Genomic DNA, 16875 nt, shown 5'->3' on the forward strand with positions numbered 1-16875 from the left:
TTCATTAAAATCTACAAACCAAAAGATAAATCTGAAAAAGAAACCAAAAGAGACAACAGGAGGTCGAGACACTAAAACCTTTTAGGACGGAAGGAGAAAAATTGAGGAAAACATATCAGGCACCAGTAGTAACTACAGAGGGCGCCAAGAAACCAGAGGAACAGCTCGCCATAAAAAAAGGAGGAAGAGGAGTGTAAGTCGGCTCTATATCCGGCCTTAAAAAAGGCATAAAAAACCCTCCCTATCCAGGCAAAGGGAACCCGGAACAGTGCCACTAGTGAAGGAACGTTGGCAGTAGAAGGGGAGGTGGAATTCCATGAAGATGAACAGGATAAAGAGGACTTTAGCGAGAGAAGGGAGGCAGAAAGGAGAACGCGCCAAGAGGGAAAGGAGGAAATAGAAAGGCGTAGATTGGAAATGCAGGATGAGGTTAGAAAATTGCAGGAAGAAAGAGTACGAAAGGATTTCGAGCAATTGCAATGGTATAAAGAATACGTTGAGCCAAATTTGAAAAAAAAGAGAACCATGGAAAGAGCAGGAGGAAGTAGAGAGGCGAGGGAGATGAAACCCCGGTAGGACCAATGTGGCAGGAATTAGAAATAGAATCCGAGGCTGATGAGGAGTTGGACTATGAACCGGTAAGCCAATATTCGTAAGGAGGGGGAAGGAGAATGTTGGCAATGTTACTGAAAGGAGGAGGACAGTCACAGTACATTCCTTGTGGGACACAGGACCTGGAAGTGCTAAAAAAATGCACTACCCAGCATACATGAAGGAGTAGGAAAATGGATTACAGCCTTTGAGGACGAGATCACAGGACGATTATTGGCAATGGGTGACTACTGGTGAAGGTAGTGCGAACCTCAAAATTGAGAGAACTGATGATTTCGGCTGGCTTAAAAAATGTGGTGGACAATCCAATGGTTGATGGTTACGGTTTTGACCAAGTGAGACACAGGGTATGGCGGGCCCTCAGAAAATGTTACCCACCGAAAGTGGACCCCAAGGCTCTAAAAGGGGACCCACTGGGAGATACTGAAAACCCAGAAGCTTATTTAGAATACCAGTTCAAAAAGTGGAGACTGGAATCTGACCGTTCACCAAGGTCATCAAGGCAGATGACCACGATGTTTCCGACGGCTATTGTGGATGCAATTCCCTCCCAAGTCAAGTCCAGACTTGAGGAGGTGGTAGGGCCGACGTTAATGTCCTACCAAGAACTCAGGGACCACGTAGTCCATGCAGTCAAAAAGTACCGAAAAGACAGAAAAAGGCTGATTTAGCAACAGGAGGAGGTGCAAAGAATGCTGACACAGATGCAGCTCGAGGAGCTTAAAAGCAAAGAAAGAGAAAGAGACAAAAAATGTTGCCAATAACAACTGATCAGATTGCGATCACCAAAATCAACGAAGCACCAACCTACGGAGGAACCTGTCATATTGCCAGAAAAGGGCCAGAAAGCCCCATGCCAATAATAAACATCTTTGGGGGAGCGTTTCCGCAAATGCCATATCAGGGGCAAAACAAATTTATGCAAGAGCTCAGACAGACTGGAACTTCCAAGGAAGGGGGCAAAGAGGTAATGGGCAAAAAGGGCCAGTGAAAAAAAGAGGTAGAAAGGGGGACAGGAGGATTGTGTTGGGGATGCAATCAGCCAGGGCACATCAGGAGAGACTGCCCGTACAAACCCTGGCCTGCCACGTTTCAGCAGGAATCAATGAGTAGAGAGCAACAGTTTAATCAAGAATCAGCCCCAGCAGGTGCAACCGGACCTGTGAACACCTATGGAAGGTACTAGGTGTGCCCAGAGAACACGGGTGGGAAGGGACAGTACCCAATGATAACACGGGATGCGGAAGAGGAACCTATTGTTCAGATTATTTTAGAAGGGCAATTAACACCAATGATGATAGATACTGGAGCCATGTACACTTTCGTACAACCGCAATACGCCTTCCACCTTCCCATGTCAGGAAAATTTATTGAAACTGTAGGGTTCTCGGGAAAAGCACAGTTAACAAGAGTTACAGCTCCAGTGACTTTAAAGATGGGAAACAACGAAATATTCTTGCCGATCCTAGTGTCCAAAGGAACCCCAATCAATTTACTAGGCAGAGATGCACTGTTAAAACTGGGATTGAAATTGGAATGCACCCCAGATGGGTTAAGCGTGGGAAAAATACGCACTCAGCTGGTGATGCAGGAAGCTAGAGGAGCGAATGTGTTTCGGATGGGAGACATAGAAGATCAGGTCTGGAAAACTTGGAGAAAAGAGAAAGAGAGAGCTCTGGCAATACTACCTGAGGATAAGCCACTCAAGACTGAGTTGCATTGTACAGTTATTTTTGATGAGACCCAGTGTAAGAAGATAGAGAGACAATGGCGAAATGAAGTAAATACTCAGCAGCATTTAAAAGGTCAGGCAATAATAATAGAAAATCATGGAGCAGCCTTACAAATAAAACGAAATGCGTTACTGGAAAAATAGTACAGGGTGCCAGGAGCTGCACCCCATGTAACGTTGGTAGTAAATGAGAGATACCAGTCCAAGGATTTAGGGCCCATGGTGAGGCAAGCAGGAACAATTATTGATTGGCAGATAGTGACACTAAGGGTCTGGAAGTCTGGGGACAATGACTATGTTAAGATAGTAGTAGATACAGGAATGATAGGAAGTCCCAAGGAGATAGAAGTAGCCGCTCAACGGCATATGACATATCTAGTAGAAGAAGAGAGCCAGAAGAAGGATAAAAGGCTGGAGGCACTGCCAGCCATTTTATGGTCACAACACGATACAGATGTAGGAAGAGTAAGATCAGCAAGCTCGGCAGAAATAAAATTAAAACAGGGAGCGATTCCACTTAAGGGACCACAATACCCCCTGAAACTAGACCCTGAAGCAGAAGAAGGATAGAGCTAACAATACAAGGATTGCTTGAGGTAGCAGTGCTTGAGGAGACGAATAGCCCCTATAATACTCCACTGTTACCTGTCCTGAAAACATATAAGTCCAAGTGGAGACTGGTACATGATTTGCGAGCAGTGAATGAGGTAGTGGAAGATTGGTCAGCTGTAGTCCCAAATCCGCATACGCTGTTGGCTAATGTTCCACCAGAAGCAGGCTGTTTTCCGGTGATTGATTTGTGTTCGGCTTTTTTCAGCATTCCCCTAGCAAAAGAGTGTCAGTATTTGTTTGCTTTCACTTCCAGAGGTAACCAGTGTACTTACACTCGGATGCCGCAGGGATTTAAGCATTCACCGCATATTTTTAACCAGGTATTGAAGGCAGACCCAGAGGGTATACCATTGGAAAGTACACTGATACAGTATGTAGATGATTTATTGGTTTGCTCGGAAAGTGAAGAACAGTGTGAGAGAGATACCTTGGCCTTATTGGAAAGATGGGCATCTGGAGGTCATAAGGCACCAGAAAAAAGCTGAAACTTTGGAAACGGCAAGTAGAATATATGGGTAGATTAATATCTAAGGGGGTAAAGTCGATAGCGCCGGATCAAATTACGGCAATAAAAAAGGCTCCTGAACATCAGACAGTAGTACAGATGATGACATTTTTTTGGGAATGGCAGGATACAGTTCAGACAGGATTGGAGAATATGCTGAAATTGTGACGCAGTTGAGGAAAATAATGAAGGAAGCTGGACAAAAAGACCTGAAGGGTGTTCTGCAGTGGAATGAGGAGGCAGAAATAGCCTTTAACACTCTTAAGCAGGAATTGCAGTCAGCCCCAGCAATAGTTTTTCCTGATTATGAAAAGGTCTTTATCTCTATGTGTCTAACTGACAGGAAGGTTATGTTGCAGCAGTGCTAACACAGGAGGCGGGCATAGGGAGAATAAAAGAGCCAATAGCATACTACAGTGCGAGACTGGATGAGGTGGCCCAGGATTATCCGCCTTGTTACCAGGGACTGGCAGCATTTCACGATGCTTATGAAAAAGCATCGTCTGTAACCATGGGTTACCCTGTAATTCTGTCTTCGCATCATAAGGTAGCAGAATTATTAGAAAAGGGAAAGTTTGTACTGACACCAGCTAGGATTGTTGCATTTCGGTTGTTATTGACATTTCCAGACATAATTATACAAAGGTGTACTGCAAGTAACATAGCCGATTATGTTCCACTGGGTTATGAAGGAGAGCGTCATGAGTGTGTGAGGGAAATGAGGATATTTGCCAAATTAAGAGCCGATTTACAGTCAGAGCCGTTGGATGATGTAGACAAAAAGATTTTGTTTGTGGATGGCTCCTGCTACAGGGACCACGATGGGACCCACGCAGGGTTTTCAGTGGTGCAACAGGATCAGCCTCAGTTTAAAACAATCAGGCTGGAATCTTGTCCGCAACACTGTTCAGCTTAATTAACGGAGATTAAAGCTATGACAGCAGCATGTAAGGTGATGGAGGGTGAGAAATTTGATATTTATACGGATTCAGCATATGCTCATGGAGTATGTCATTTGTTTGGAGCAGTATGGAAACAAAGAGGGTTCAAGGAAAGCAACGGAGACTCTATACAGCATTGTCAGCAAATTCTAGATTTAATAACAGCGATGATAAAACCAAGAGCGTTGGCTATTATAAAGTGTCAGGCGCATAAGAAGGGAAATGACATGGTGAGAAAGGGAAATCAGGCTGTGGATGAAGCAGCCAGGAAAGCCTCTGGATGTTGTTTGGCTGTTATTGCACCTCAGGTAAGCCTGGACCCAGAATCCATGATGGAGGACATAATTGATATAGAGGTAAGGCAACTCTAGCAGAACAAACAATGTGGAGACAGAGGAGCCAAGCGGAACCAGGAAGGCTGATGGAGCACCAATGATAGTTTGTCGGTACACCCACCCCCTTGTCAACTACCCTCATTTCAGAGGCACATGGGCTGGTCCATTGTGCAAGGGGGGAAGTGATGAGAAAGATAAAAAGGATGGTTTCTGGTCACTCTACTTACAGGCTTTGGTAGATCACATCTTGTCGCAATGTGAGGTGTGTGCACAAAACAACGTGAGGAAAGGAATTACGACAATTACGACAAAAGGAATTAGGTCATATACCCGTACCCGAAGGACAATTCAAACATTTAGTGATTAACTATGTGGATATGATAAAGGCAAGATGAAAGAGATAGATGCTGGTGGTGATTGAGAGATTTAGCAGATAAGTAGAGGCAGATCCCTCTAAAGACTTAGGAGCAGGAACTGTAGTAAAATTTTTGACAAACGAAGTAATTCAAAGATTTGGAATACCCTCAGAGATAAGTTCCGACAATAGGTCAGCCTTCATCCAAAAAGTGGTTAAATCGGTATAGCAAGCTCTGAGGATAAAACAGAGATTTGGATGCGTATAATCAACCCCAGTCACAGGGTATGGTAGAAAGAATCAATGGGACTTCAAAAACTAAACTGAATAAGATCTGTGCAAACACTAAGCTCAATTGGGTTGATGCCCTGCCTTTAGCGCTAATGAGCTATCGCATGCAGACCAATCGTATAACATGCCTTACACCACATGAGATGCTTACTGGCAGTGCCCAAATGGAGAGGCCCATATAAAGGCCCTAGTTTGGAACAGTTAGAACTGGAACTAAAACAGTGCATGCAACAACTAACTGGGATACACAAGTCTATCTATACACAGGAAAAACAAAAGGAGACAAAGACAGATCTGGAGGAAGGACCTGTTAAACCCGGACATCAGGTTTATGTGCGGGTATTCCGAAGCAAGTGGAACGAGCCAAAAGGGGAGGGCCCTTTACGGTAACCAAGGCATCGCCCACCGCAGTTCAAGTGGAAGAATGTTCCACCTGTTATCATCTCAACCACTGAACCAAGGCTGCTCCACAGGCACAGCCTGGTGTTGAGCCCGCGGTGAGTGAGCGCGAGGAAAGGGTAGTGGACGACGAGCGGGAAAAGCAGAGAATCACTACCCCGCCGCAAGATCTTAACCAGATAGTAAGTGAGATTTTCGGACACACCGACAGCTCTGAGGACGATAGTAATGAGCCTGTGGAGCATAACCCTTCTCCAGATAGTTGGGATGGGGATGAGTTGGGGACGACCGGACCCATCGCCTGTGATAACGAGACTGTCAACTCCTGTGCAGATTTGGAAACTACCAATTTAGCAGAGTTGGCAGACCTGGTATGGTAATACTAGGGCTTCGTGAGATTTAAGAAGAGGGATAAAAGAAGTGTGACACTTACTTCCTTACCATGGCTGCAGACACGCACTAATTATTTGTACCAATGAGCAAATTATACAGCAGCAATAATGGCCAGAACGGACTGCTACTTTTGTACCAGGGCAAGGACAATACACCATATAGTGCCCATGCCATATAACTCCTCCATCTGCAGGCAATGGGAACGTGAGTATGGGGAGTCATAAAAGCAACAATGTAATGTGAATCAGATCTGTGTATTAGAAAACCCCTGTGTGATTTAAAAATACATGCAACCAGTCTTGTATCAAGTAAATACCATACTGCCCTTTCTGGTGCATGTGGTTCCATGGGTCTTCCCATTATGACCAGGACTCACTCATTAAAAATGTAATTATAGTAGGCCTTGGGCAACTATCCATAATAATCAGACGCTTCCACTTGAGACTGTACACCTGACAGAGGGAGTAAAGTTTGAATGCTCCGCGAAAGAGAGATGTCCCTGTCCCTGTTAACTTTACAGGCCCTTGTAGTATTACTTGGAATGTGACTGCAAAACGCGCGATTGGTGCACTGGATGTCCAGGATATCCCATTGGCTGACACCTGGTGGTTGTGCAGTCTGGGAGAAGGGTTGAAACCGACACTTCCGCTTAGATGGGATAGGACTTGCACTCGCGTCATGTTACTGCAGCCCCTTGCTTTACCTACAAGTGTAAACCTGGACACACCACCACAGCAGGAACTGCAGCGTCGGAACGAGAGTACACCCCTGACCCGGCAGTTCACTGACAGTATAGGTCAGTCTAGGGGTATCCCCAATGAATTTCAGGCAAGGAACGAGATTGAAGCTGGATGGGAATCGATAATCCCCGTTATTGGGATCAGTAAGAATGTGGAATGGGTAAATTATATCTATTATAATCAGCAGCAATATATCGATTACACTGATGATGCCCTCTCCGCATTAGGGGAGCAATTGGATGCAACCAGCAAAATGGCCTGGTAGAATAGAGAGATATTAGATTGGTTACTAGCGGAGAAAGGAGGTGTCTGTGTACTATTTGGGGAACATTGTTGTACTTTAATATCAAATAGCACCAGCCCAGAGGGATCCTTGGCTAAGGCGATGAATAAACTGAAAAATTTGAGGAAAGAGGTTAAATAGAATGCAGGGTTTGGACATTAGTTTTTTGATTGGCTGCAAAGTAAGTTAGGTGGTTGGGGAACCTGGTTAACCAAAGCTGGTGTAACCAAGCTCTTACACCCTGCCAATTTCTTCCCCAGGTTGTTCCAATTTTAAGTCACCTCTCATGATTTATTTCAGCAGGCAGCAGCTGGCTTGGTGCAGCTACATCTGCTCTGCTTTTGCTGCGCCAGGAATCCAACCTTATCCTTCTCCATCCTGACGCTCCCCCTGCCCCAAATTTGCAGCCAGACTCTTCTTTTGACCTTATGAAAATTTGTGTTATTCAGATATTCAGATGGATTTATTTACATCCATCATCGCCTTTCGCAGAACGGTCCATATGGGTTTGGTTCCCCCAACATTTTATTCCGAATTCCTTTCAATTTTACGTTGTACATCTCCAAATGTGTGAACTACGAGGAAATTCTGGTCACACGCAATTCGTCAGAAGGCATTAGTTTAAACTCTAATGATAGGAAGCAGGAGATTAGTATTTGAAAAAAACAATAATGTTGATTCCCTTAAGAAGAAACTGCAGTCAGCGATGTTTTATGGAAGATCTTTCGAAAAGTTCGGGTTGTTTGTCTTTCAGTGGATGTTGTCTGTATTTAGTGCATTTTCCGTTATGTATTAGTTCAGTAAGGCTGGCGAAAGAAGGAAACTCACCCTGCTTATCGGCCTGGCCTTGATGTCTCCTTAAAATCACAGAAAAGGGATTTGCAGTGACTTGTCTGTTCAGCGAGAATCCACTCTGTTTCGACTCCTTTTTACAATGGACCTACATACTAGAAAATCACAAATGAATTATATTTAAGGTTAGCGAGAGCACGGATATTAAGGAAAATATCCTCTAGAATATGAAGGCTGGTAGGTGGATGGCGAAGACAAGGTGAACCATACACCCGGGGTGGATGGTAGAAAATGCGTGAAACACCCAGTGCGAAAAATAGAACAGAAGCAGATGAGATCCCAGTAAACAATGGTGGGGAGAAACCAGGATTGAGAAAAACAATCTCGGAAACAATAATCAGAATAGTTGAAACTGAAACGTAACACTGAAGGAAATTTGAACGGCTCCTTTCAGGGCGCAGAGTCTGAGACATTGCAGTCAATGGATCCGCTCGAGTCTGCACGGATTTAAAGCAGAATGATCACTGATCTATCAACTGGGTGAGGTACAGATGTCGAGAAATTGAATCGAAGCCTCAGAAATGATGAGTGAAAGTGGGAGCAGGAATTGGAAAATTGGCAGCAAACATGAAACACTAATCAATGCCCGGTGGAGTTGAGGGGCTGGGACTGGAACAAGCAATTTACCACACATCCAACAAAAAGACAGGCACAGTTTAAATCAATGAGAATTGTCAAGGATTACCATTTAATCTGCAAAAAAAAAGGAGTTAAAAGGGAAGCTGGTAAATGTGAGAACCATGTCAGTTTGACGAGACTGCCGGTGGAAAGTGATGGTTTCGTGCTTTATAAAACACAAAGCGAAGGACTCAAATACCGCCACATATTGGGAAGGAAATGCAGAGGTATTGCAGGTCTGAGGCGAAAATGACCTGCTTGCGACCAGGAAAGGCGATCGTATTAAAGTGGCGGACGCTTTTGGAAGTGCCACGATCGAGAGAAGGGATGGAAAGGAGGAGTAAAAAACAGAATCAACGTACTTTGACGTTCTGTGCGACAAGGGTAGGATATACAGATGTACAGTATGTCACCCACCCTGCGGAAGATCGGCTCTGTAGAATGTCTGAACGATCTGCTCATCCCCGCGTTCACTTCGGTCAATGGTTTCTGGAGCAAGAATGTGGATCAGAATAAGATTTATTTTCACTGACATAAAAGACGTAAGATACGTTGTTTTGCTGGACCAGCACAGTGCAAAGACAGAAAGTTACGATTGATTACAAAAACTGAACAGATAACGCAAAATGAAGGAATAACAAGGGAGTGTTCATTGGTTAATGGACAATTCAGAAATCTCATGGCGGAGCACAAGAAGCTGTTCCTGAAACACCGTGTGTGGGCCGTTCAGCTCCTGTACCTCCTCCCCGATAGCTGTAACAAGAGGGCATGTCCCACATGGTGAGGGTAAGGTGATGGATTCCGCCTTCTTGAGGCAGTGTCCCATGAAGATATCGTTGATGGCGAGGAGGGTTGTGTACGTGATGGAGCCGGCTGAGTCTACAGCTCTCTGCAGTCTTTTGCAATCCTGTATGTTTGAGACTCCCTACCAGGCGGTGATGCAACCAATCAGAATGCTCTCCACTACATCTATGGAAATTTGTTTCGGTATTAAACCGAATCTCCTCAAACTCTGGAGGAAGCAAAGCCGTTGGCGTGCCTTCTTCGTGATTGCGTCCATGTGTTGGGCCCAGGATATTTCTTCCGAGATGTTGACGCCAAGCGAGCTTAAAGCTGCTCACCCTTTCACAGCTGACCCCTCAGTGAGGGCAGGTGTGTGTTTTCCTGACTTCCCCTTCCTGAGTGACACATTCTTGGTCTTCAGCAAATGTGACAGCCTCATCCCCTCCAAGCAGCCAAACTCCGCTCTCCTTTCGGCTTCGTCCGCCAGCTGGTGACGAAACAAACCAATCAACGCGATTAAAATAAAATTCAGAGATTTTGAATCTAAAATAAAATGAAAACAGAAAAGGATTATTCTCTGCAGTCCATTCTTATGTTCTAACTTGTACTTGTTTCCCAATTCTTGATCCATTGCTCAGACAGAATGTGGGGTGCGGGGCTAGACCTCTTTAGGAGTTTAAAGAGATTTGGTATGTCACCAAAGTCTCTTAAAATTTTCTACAGATGTCTGGTGGAGAGCCTTATGACTGGTTCAGTCACCACCTGGTATGAAGACTCCAACGTACAGGATCGAAAGAGGATGCATAGGGACAGCTCCATCACGGGCACAACCCGACATGCTATTGAGGTCGTCTTCAGGAGACGGTGCCTCAAGAAGGTAACATCCATCATTAAGGACCCTCGGAATCCGTGTCATGCCCTTTTCACGTCACTACCATCGGGGAGGAGGTACAGGAGTCTGAAGTCCCACACTCAAAGTTTCAGGAACAGCTTCTTCCCCTCCGCCATCAGATTTCTGAACGGCCCCTGAACCCATGAACACCTTCTTGTCACTCCTCTTCAGCATTAGTGTGAGTTTGAGCAGCTCAATCTGAGAAGCTGCGCAAATTTGAAAAGGACTTATTTTAGAAACCTATAATATTTTCTCAGGATATCTTTGTTATTCTTCGGCGCGGTAATACGTGACCTATATTGAAAAATTTGAGAAATACCTTTCATCCCGTGTCAGATTAAAGCGATTATTCAATTACCCGACATATCCCACAAATGTCCACGGTCTGACACGCAGCCACATAGTCTGAGGGACCGCCGGCATTTGGCACTGCTTTGCAGAATGAAGCAAATTGAAGGATATCTGCCAAACAATATGACGGATCCGGTTGATACCTGTAATAACACATGTCATTATTCGTTGAATTGTTTGCATTCCCAGTTTTCACCCATTAGTGTGCCCAGATTTTCCATTGTTTGGAGATTCACAATTAAATCTCTGAATTGAGCATAATCTGAAGAGCGGGGACTTTTTTGGATGTCGTCATCTGTTTGTTCACATTCAGATAATCCCTATTTTAACGATGTTGTAATCGCGGTCCAAGTGGAATTCAAAAATATTACAAAAACTTCGGGATCCAATGGTTTAATACCTTATTCAGAGAGATTGCAGTATAAAGGAACATATCGCTCTGCGGAAAAGATGTGGAGAATTTATCACACCATGGACAGAATACGACATGTAATCATTGCCATCATTGAGTTCCTGATAAGTAAACTCTGTACCACAAATTGTGAAACTACCTGCATGATCTGGCTTTGCTCATTTTACAATAACCTGACAGCCCGCATACTTGTGATCGTCATACCGAGACCACGTAATATCACGTTGTGAAGTTAAATGTATCTAATCAGTGCTGTACTTTGATTCCGTTGAGCTAACCGAAAATAAGCCACTGTTGGGAAATCGCTGGAGAGGTGAGAATATTTGCATTGCCTTTTAAAATGTACGAAGTAACATTGATACCAAGTCTCATTGCAGGCAGCTAGCTAAGCGGAGATAAAATGGAGGATTTTACATTGGAGAAGTTCACTGATTGTGACTTACTGACAGAACTGAAAAAACAGGCCCGTGACTACATATCACTTTGGGAGACTGTCAGAGTGGAAGTGAAATGGCTGTTGGCCACCAAGCGCTGATGAATTGCTGAATGTGAGCCCATGTTATTGGGATTGCCTGTCACTACGAAACTGTTCCAGATGGAGAACCACTTAGCAACCAGACACAGAATTACCCTCTCTTTTCCCGGAACAACTTTTCGCTGGGCTTCAGAAGCTAAGTTTCGTTGACACTACCAGGCAGGCACGGCTCTCCACCTGCACCACGGGCTACCTGGTGGCCATGGCAGCGGCGGATCTCATGGTTATTGTTACTGAGGTCATTTTACGTCAAACCAATCATCCCCGTGTGGAGTATTGTTATGCTGACTCTTGTCGCCACGGATTATTCTGTCTGGTTCATGGTCACTTTCACCGTTGATCGGTTGTCGCCATTTATTGCCAAACATCAAACCAAAGTATTGCACCGGAGAAACTGTGGCTGGTGTTGTGGCAACAACCTGCACTCTGCTCTGTCTGTAAAAAAAACATTCTATTCTGCTTTACATATAGATCATCGACAATGTACCGTGGGGCTGCTTAACCAAACCAACGTATTATACTGAGCCCGGGTGGGTTGGATTTGACTCTTTCGAAAAGGGTTTACTCCATTTCTCCCTTTCGCTGTAATTCTGCTGCTCAACGCTCTGACCGTCAGGTATATGTTGGTGACCAGTCGGGTCCAGAAGGGGCTTCGCGGTCAGAAAAGTGGGGAGAACCCCGGTGACCCAGAGATGGAGAGCAGGAGGTGATCCATGATCTTACTCTTCGCCCTCTCTGGTAGCTTCATCTTTCTGTGACTGATGTTTGTATAATTTTCATTTTCTATCAAGTCACGGGTTCAGAGTGCAACAGTTGAATTTCTCATGACACGAGTCGGATATTAGCTGAGAATGATCAGCTGCTGCACAAGCACATTTATTTAAGGGGTGACTCAGTCCAAGCTCAGGAAGCAGGTGAAGAGCGCGGAGAAATATCCGGTCACATCAGTTTTTCAGTTCATTCATAGATCCAAGCCCATAGGGCACACCAAAGGCCACCGTGGCGTCTTGAATTCGGGATCCGTCTCCTGAAATTCACCGCCTGATCCACAATACTCTGTTGCTGGGCTGAAAATCTAACCAGTGGTCATCGCTGTGACTGACAGTCAATAAGATGCGTTGAGTAGGCCACCCTGACGTACCACCGATTCTCCTAGAGCACCCATAAGCCCATGCAGTAACCCACAAGCCATCAGCTTCTACGATCTTCTGCCGACAATTCCAGGAATAATTGCTAGTGTTAACGAAGTCATCAACATGCTGCTCTTCGCTTCCCCAAAAACAGCTCTCCGTGTTGAGGATGAAGTGTATACGGCGACTGGGTATTTTCATGGGTGAGACCGCGGGCACTGGGAGAGATTGAAGAGGGAGTAAGCAGAGTAAACGCGGGAGACATGAGGAAGGACAATAGGAGGAAGAAAGTCAGCAGCGGGAAGGGGAAGCAGAAGAATAGTTGGAAGAGTAGAGAAACAGGATCGATTACATTGAGAGAAAGGGAAGGAATGAATCGTAGCAACCGGTGTAGCAGAAAAGCATAGTCATTTGTAGAGCGAGGACAGGGAGACGGAATACTTGGAGGCGGTATGTAAGGCTTCATTGGTGGGAAACAGTTGGGTAGAGAATGATCTCGGGCTAGTATCTGTGTGCGCGCGTGCCCCTGCATGTGTGCGCGTGCCCGTGCATGTGTGTGCGTGTGCCATATGTTTAGACTGCGTTTCGGCATGTTAGTGAGTGTTCGCAAAGGTGTTTTCTGTGACGAGTGGTTAGAGTAAGTCCGCACATGTTTTCCGTGTCTGTGGAGGTTCATATGCCTTTCGCTTCAGGCTCCGTTCACTAAAGTATATTCAATTCAGCCTTATATTTATCCCATTCACCTGATCACGTCCATGTTTGCTGACCTGACTGGACTAGCTTATTTTATTTGTACCTCTCCATCCCTCAACTATACATATACTCTGTCGCATTCTCCTGTTCAATTAGTTTAAACCCTTACCAACAGCACTAGCGAAGCCATCTTCAAGGATGTTGGACCTCTTCCAATTCACATGCAAGCCGTTCAGTTCATACATGTGGAGACACTAAAGAATGCAGATGGTGGAATCTGAAGCAAAGGAACAAACTGCCGGAGGAATTCATCGAGTAAAGCAGCATCTGTGGAGGCATAAGGGTGGTCCGTTTCGGATCGAACTTGCATGAGGAATCACTGTACAGGACACAGTTCGTTATGTTCCACCTCCATCGGAACGGCCACCGTGATCAAGAAATCTGACGCTCTCCCTTCTTCATTATTTCTTTAGCTATACATTGATCTGACCTATCCCCCCATTGCTGTAATCGCCAGCACACGGTGCCGTACTTGATCCAGAGTTTCTAACCTTGGAGATTTGTTCTTTAATCTGATCCAAACCGCTGAAGATAATGGATCGAGACCTCGTCTCCCTTTTCACAGATGTTGTTAGTACCATTGGGGACCACGATCTGTCTGTTTATTGAAATACATTTGAACCACCCATCCATTTTATAACATCTCTGCTGATTCCAGTAGGCACCCTGATTCGTGTTGATGGCATCAGATGCGCTTGGCAATTCCCCTTACAATCGAATCTCCCACCTGTATTGTCACATCACTCTTGATTCTATCGCCTGGTGCAACCACCGTGCCGTGATCTCGGCTTTCTCGGATACATCTACCCCAATGCATTGAAACGTCTTTGTAGTCAAATGCAATCCAATATGCAATCCAGTACTGTACTTATATGTACGTACCATTAGAAATAAAGTGGATGACCTTGGAGTCCAGCTTCAGATTTTAAAAAATATGACATTGTGTCATTCACCAGGTCATGGCTTAATGATGGATGTGATTGGGAGCTGAATGTCCAAGGGTACACAGCGTATAGGAAAGATAGGCGGGTCGGTAGGGGCGGTGGTGTGGCCCTGATGGTAAGCAACGATATTAGATCAGTAGAAAAAAGGGGCATAGGGTCAGAATCCTTATGGGTTGAGTTAAGAAATGGCAAGGGTAAAAGGACTCTAATAGCAGTTATATATCGGCCCCCTAACAGCAGCCGGGATGTGGACTACAAGTTACAGTTGGAAATAGTAAAAGCGTGTTAGAGAGACAATGTCAAGATAATTATGGGGGATTTTAACATGAAGGTGGATTGGGAAAGCCAATCCACCTTCATGTTAAACTCTCGGGAGGGAGAGTTTGTGGAATATCTGCGGGATGGATTATTAGAGCAGCTTGTTGATGAGCCCGCCAGGGGATCGGATGTTTATGATAGGGTTCTGTGTAATAACCCTGAGGTGATTATGAAACTAAAGATAAAGGGACTCTTAGGAAGTAATGATCACAATATGATTGAGTTGAGTTGCAAATTTGAAAAGGAGAATCTGATATCAGATTTGTCAATATTTCAGTGGAACAAAGGAAATTACAGTGGCATGAGAAAGGAACTGGCCTCAATTGATTGTAAAAGTAAACTAATTGGAGGGACGGCAGAGCAGAAATGGATGAAATTTCTATAAGTAAAGTGCAGGATAGATATATTCCAATAAAGAAGAAAGTTATGAATGGAAAAATGGCACAGGAATGGCTAACGAGAGAGGTTAAGGCTGAAATAAAAACAAAAGGGAGGGCACACAAGGAAGCAAAAATTAGTGGGTGAACAGAAGACAGGGAAATTTTAAAAACGTACAGAATTAAACTAAGAAGGTCATTAGGAAAGAAAAGATAAATCATGAAAGGAAGTTAGCAGATAATATACAAAAGGATACTAAGAGTTTCTTTAACCATACGAAGCGTAAAAGAGAGACACGGGTAGATATAGGACCAATTGAAAACGGTGCGGGAGAGATTATAATGGGTAACAGAGAAATAGCAGGGGAACTAAATGAGTATTTTGAATCAGTCTTCACTGTGGAAGACATCAGCAATATATCTGATAGGGGTCTCAGGGGATAGAATTGAGTTCAGTCAAGATTACTAGAGGGAAGTTGCTCGGGAAGCTAAATGGACTAAAGCCAGACAAGCCGCCCGGACCGGATGAAGTGCACCCTTAGGTTCTGAAGGAGGTATCTTTAGAGTTTGTAGAGGCATTAGAGATAATTTTAAGGCAACAATAGACTCTGGCATGGTTCCGGAGGACTGGAAGGTCGTAAATGTTGTTCCGCTGTATAAGAAAGGAGGGATGCAGTTTAAAGGAAATTACATGCGCATTTGTTTGACATCGGTGGTTGGAAGGTAGCTGGAGTCGATCCTCAAGGACGAGGTTATGGAATATCTAGAGGTGCGTGACAAGATAGGTCATAGCCAGCACGGTTTCATGAAGGGAAGATCCTGCCTGACCAACCTATTGGAGTTTTTTGAGGAAATCTCAAGTAGGGTGGATAAGGAAGAGGCTGTGGATGTTGTGCATTTGGATTTTCAAAAGGTCTTCGACAAGGGGCCGCACAAGAGGCTGCTTAATAATATGAGAGCCAATGGAATTACAGGAAAGACATTAGAATGGGTGCAGCATTGGCTGATAGGCAGAAAGCAAAGGGTGGGAATAAAGGGATCCTCGTTGGTTGTCGGTTACCAGCGGTGTTCCGCAGGGGTCGGTGTTGGGTCTGCTTCTTTTTACACTGTATATCGATGATTTAGATTATGGAATAAATGGTTTTGTGGCTACATTTGCAGATGACACCAAGATAGCTGAAGGAGTAGGGTGTATTGAAGAAACAGAAGGGATGCAGAGAGACTTGGACAGTTTAAGAGCATGGGCAAAGAAATGGCAGATGAGATTCAATGTTGATAAATGTGCGGTTGTACACTTTGGAAGAAGAAATAAACGGGCAGATTATTATCTAGATGGGGAGAAAATTCAAGATACAGAAGTACAAAAGTACTTGGGTGTCATCGTGCAGGAGACCCTACAGGTTAAACACCAGGTCGGATCGGCAGTAAGAAAATCGAATGCTATGTTGGTATTCATTTCGAGAGGTATAACGTATGAAAGTAAGGATGTGTTGATGAGTCTCTACGGGGCACTAGTGAGACATCATTTGGAATACTGTGTGCAGTTTTGGGCCCCTTATCGTAGGAAGGATGTACGGATGTTGGAGAGGGTACAGAGAAGATTTACGAGGAGTATTCCCGGAATGAAACGTCTTCCGTACGATGAGCGATTGTTGGCTCTTGGATTGTATTCATTGGAGTACAAAAGAATGAGAGAGGACCTCATAAAAAAC

Source organism: Pristis pectinata, chromosome 40 (genome assembly GCF_009764475.1).
Source record: "Pristis pectinata isolate sPriPec2 chromosome 40, sPriPec2.1.pri, whole genome shotgun sequence".
NCBI classification, from domain to species: domain Eukaryota; kingdom Metazoa; phylum Chordata; class Chondrichthyes; order Rhinopristiformes; family Pristidae; genus Pristis; species Pristis pectinata.